The sequence below is a fragment of the Rhinolophus sinicus genome, chromosome 5 (genome assembly GCF_057876585.1).
Source record: "Rhinolophus sinicus isolate RSI-liver-muscle chromosome 5, RSI-T2T, whole genome shotgun sequence".
Classification (NCBI taxonomy): Eukaryota; Metazoa; Chordata; class Mammalia; order Chiroptera; family Rhinolophidae; genus Rhinolophus; species Rhinolophus sinicus.
In genome coordinates this window covers 7,530,558-7,535,669 of record NC_142505.1, presented here as the reverse complement: position 1 = coordinate 7,535,669, position 5,112 = coordinate 7,530,558, and positions in this window count along the sequence as shown.

The window sequence follows — 5,112 nt, the reverse complement described above, 5'->3', positions numbered from 1 at the left end:
TGGGACTGAAAGATCCAACAGTTCAGTTTCCCTGGTAACCAACTTCCATCCTTAGGTGCTTTCCAAAAGTCCCTGCATTATCTAAATTCAGGTGTAGTTGAAGGGGATTTGTTAAGACTATCAAGACACCTTTATCACTCTTATCACTTAGTAAATTCCAAGGGTTTTAGGAGCTTTGTGCCAGGAACAGGGAAGAAGACCAAATATATATTTATTACAAACCACAATATCACAGTGGAAAGTCTCAGTGGGAGGCGGGATTTCAAACAAGTACTGAGCAGCATTTTACTTGCCAAACTTACCGGATGAAGTAAAACTTATCTTCCTTGTTTAAGAAAGAAAGGAAGAAAGGAAGGAAGGAAGAACGAGAAGAAAGCAAGACAAGGCCAAAATGGAGTCACTTTTGCTAAGTCATGTCACCAAACTGAAACTTAATAACAAACCTAATTGCAGTTTCAGCCTCTCCCAGGAGTGGAATTTTATACCAATTCCTCTGGAATTTCCTGATCAACAGGAAAGTGAGGTCATCTGCCTGATAAGACCCCTGCCTTCCCCTAAGGGAAGGTGTCCTTGCCTGAACTAATTCACTCTTAACTTCGTCTCACCCTCTTTCTGCCTATAAAAACTTTCCACCTTGTACAACTGTCATGCAGGGTCCCAGTTCCCGCTCCCCACATAAGAACACAGGATATGGTGAGGCCAAAAGGAACAACAGAGCCCCAGGTAGGGGAGTCATACCATTATATTCTCGATGGCGGCTGGTCAAGACCCAGGAAGTAGGATCAACATTATCCACAATGTAACCTGCTTGCTAACTGCACTTGCTAGGTGCAATCCACACTCCACTTCTCCGCCAACAAACTAACCCCTAGCGTAGCCATGGCAGTTACATTAGTGGCTAATGGCTAACTGATTACAGTTGATGGCCACCCAGCCACAGTGGATGACCATCTGATTACAGCTGATGGCCAACTAATAACCGAGCCAGCACCTTTCCACATGAGGCCAAGAACCTGGAAACTGCTCTCTGGGTCTCTGTCCCCACAACAACTAATCAGAGTGCGCTTCTAGTTGCTGAATGTGATGCAGCCTGGTTCATGAACCACTTAATAAAGCCAACTAGATCTTCAAATTTACTTGGCTGAATTTTGTTCTTTTGCATGTTCCTCAATGATAGAGTGGGCATTCAAGCATTAAACTCTTAACATTTTCTTTTAAGTTGTAGTAAAATACACATAATATAAAATTACCATTTTAATCATTTTAAGTGTACAGGTCAGTGACATTAAGTACAATCACATTTTTTGTGCAACCAGAACAGCTATCCATCTTGAGAACTTTTCATCAGCTGTAGCCAGTTAGCCAATTAGCCACTGATAAACTGCCGTGACTGCGTTGGTTGGAGAGTTAGTCGGTTGGCAGGCAGAAAAGCCGATGGCAGGTTGCAGGTCATGTGGCTCCAGCCTCCAGTGAGACTTCCCTATGACTCCCCTACCTATGACTCTGTGGGTGTTCCTTTTTGGCCTCGCCACATCCCGCGTTCTTATGTGGGGAGCAGGACTAGAGACCCCGCAGGCCGCCCCGCACGACACCTTCCTTGAAGGCTTGGGCCCTGACTCCATCTCTCCCCTGGGTAAGAGTAGATAGACTATGTCTTCTCTACACAGAAAAGGGATATAATCTTTGGACAACACCCTTTCTTGGCCTGGAAAGTCCATCATAAGGTGCAAGTAAGCACAGCATGATGAATATAGACAATAATATTGTACTATAACTATATAATGTGATAAATATCATTGTATCAGCAATCATATTACAATATATAAGTGTATCATAGTAACAGATTGTACAGCTTAAACTTACACAATGTTACTCATCAAATTTGTTCTATTAAAGAAAAATAAATCGTAAAAATTAAGAAGAAAGTGTGGGGGCAGGTAAATCAGAGGAGATGAACTCAGGGAGTCTGAGGTCATAGCCAAGAACACACATCTGATTCCTGTGTCATGACAGGCCACGCCCCTCCCTGCCCAAGCCGGTTGGGTAAAAGCCACCTCCAGGCATTCCTCCTGGTACATGTCACCCCAGCACTGATGTCAGTGGGGAAATCCCAGGTAATCGGCACTCACGTGCAGGACCCAGCCTACAGAGAGGGACAAAGCTACCTGGTTTGGCTCTCCAGGGCACTCAGGTGACAAAAACACTGACAGGGGCATGGTTAAGGATTTATGTATGGAAGGAAGTCCCTGTCCCAGAGAACTTGGCTGACATCCACAGGGTGCCATGCAGCAGCCATGTTCTGTACCTACCTGTCCCAGACCTGAGACCCACAGAAGTGCTCAGAAGCCTTCCTTAAAAGCTTGGGAGAGAAGCCTGGCATTATACATTCCAAAGTCACCCTGCATTTGAGCTCCAGTCCTGCCTCCTTCTTATGAGCTGTGAGGCCTTCAGATGGTGTATGAAACCAGTATGCCCTTGGTAAGTGGGATCAAGGATCCTATCATTATCGTTTCAGCTCTATCGGCAGGGACAGTAGGTCCACCATGGAAGCTTGTGGTTTTTGTCACCTACAATATGCAAAAGAGCAGAAAAGACTCATGGAAAGGAACACAGTCACCAAGGCCATCCTCAGCAGTCAGAAGCAGGTCTCGCCCAGGTCACTTGCTCAAGCTGGGGACGTGTCTCCCTAATTTAGACTGGAAAGTCACTGAGAGGACCCTGTTCAGCCAGTGGGCAAGAAAAATACTCACATTTTGTTCCAAGACAGAATCTCAGGGGGGTGCACTCACTGTGATTCCTCTGACTTCTCCTTGGGCTCTGGGGATGTTGGTTATATCCTCAAGAATAAAGCACTGAGCAAGGACTTTGGGGTCAAAGCATCCAGCCATGAGCACTAGTTCTGATACTAGTGGGTGACCTTCAGCAAGTCAGTTAAACTGTAAAGCCCAAGTTCCTCATCTAGAAATCAAGCAGCCATAAACCCTCCATCTCACAGGGTTAGTGAGAGGATCATGGGAGATAACACGTGAAAGCACTTTGTAGATGACGGAATTCTACACATATGATAGGAGTTACTATTACTAAGTAGCTCCATAGCCAGGTGTTCTGGATTCTGCAATTGGCCCTGCCCCTACTCAGGGTAAGTCCCTTCCCCTCTCTGCCCATTTAAATAGTTGGGCTAGAAGAGGTTCCCTGTTTGATCAAGTCTGACGGTCAATGGTGATCATGGGGGAAATGCAGGGGATGTGAACCTTGCGTGGGAGAGCCACGCGAGGCAAACGAACAGCAGCAACCAGCGTTGAATGACCAAAGGAAGTGACCCCCATGCCGATATGGCATGGAGCCAAGCTTCTGGCAGTGCTGGATTTAAGCGGGGAGGCCCCAACTAGTCAGTCTCAGTTTCCTGAGCAGCTCCAGAACAAAGCGTACCCCCTGAGCAGAAGGCCAAACCCAGGGCAAGGCCTATGTCCCTGCTGCTTGGAAGGGCCACTCTGAGCAGGACCGGTGTCTGCAGGCCAGGCAGACGTTATGTCATTCATGCATCTGGAAACCACAGACCCGCCCTCTCGGGTCCCCAGAGGCTCTCCTGCTCTCTGGCCAGGATCCCTGAGTTCCGTTCTCTCTGTATCCCCAACCCTTCACATTTCAGGCTCCCAAAGAACTGAGTCAGGACCTCCTGGGCTTCCATCCAAGCAGCTAGTTCTAAATTCCCCCACCCCCTTGTCCCTTGGGAGTAAACAATATAACCTCAAACAAAGACCACGGCCTCAGCCTTGAGGAAAATACTGGGCCATGTTGAGTGCTATGTTTGCCATTCATTTCTTTATACCCACACTTTGCTCCACGATAGAACCTGCAGGGGCTATGTTTATTGTAATTCTCCTGCCCCTTCTCTGGGCTTCCAGGCACCATGAATGTTACTCACATTCACCAGGTCAGTAGGGTAGTGGAGCAGGTGCGTTTTAAGATCCCAGCTCTGCCCCCTTATTTAAAAAAAAAAAATTTGGAGGGGCCACCGGATGGTTCAGTTGGTTGCCAACAAGTTTGCCGGTTTGATTCCCACAGGGGATGGTGGGCTGCGCCCCTCTGCAACTAAAGATTGAAAACAGCAACTGGACTTGGAACTGAGCTGCGCCCTCCACCACTAGATTGAAGGACAACTACTTGGAGCTGATGGGCCCTGGAGAAACACACTGTTCCCCAATAAAATTTATTTAAAAAAATTTTTTTTTTAATTTTTCAATTACAGTTGACATATGTACAATATATTAGTTTCAGGTATGAGCTTGGCCCCCTTATTAACTGACAAGTCTCTCAGTCTCTCTGAACCTTAGCTTCTTTGTCTACAAAATAGGGTGGATGATATTGACATCACTCAGTTGTGGTGAGGGTGATATGACTCAGGGCATGTCAGGCAGTCAGGGCACGTTAGATGGCTGCATGCAATGGATGCTCAACAGAGATGACCTTCCTGCTCTCCCTCCCCCTTCCGTCGAACCTCCGTCCTCAGGCCCTGGAGGCTTGCTCCAGCTCTGATTGCCCAGCCTCACCACCGCAGCATCTGATTCAGCAGTCCTGAGCCAGATCCTGAGACGTGTGGTTCTCACAACCCCCCAGGGGCGGCCCAGAGGCCACATTTTGAGCACCACTGTGTTAGACAAAGTGTGTTCGGCCCTCATCTCCCTTTCGAGAAGATGAGGGACTGTGCCCTCTACTCTCAGCCTCGCACACAGGGGAGCTCTGGGATGGACTTGTCAAACATGAAGGACTTCAAGTGTTTATTGGCATGTAATTGACGTACCGTAAAATTCACCTATTTTAAGTGTACAATTTGATGACTTTTAAGATATTTACAGAATTGTGTAATCATCTCCACAAACCAGTTTTAGAACATTCCCACCACCCCCAAAATTTCCCCTGGGCCCATCTGCGGGCAATCCCCATGTCCACCCCCAGCTCCAGGCAACCACTGGTCTGCTTTCTGTCTCTAAGATTGTCTTTTCTAGAAATTTCACATATGCGGACTCATACAATATGTAGTCATTTGTGTCTGGTTCCTTCAATCAGCGTAACATTTTTGAGGTTCCTGTGTTAGGAGTTCGGGCCTTTTCA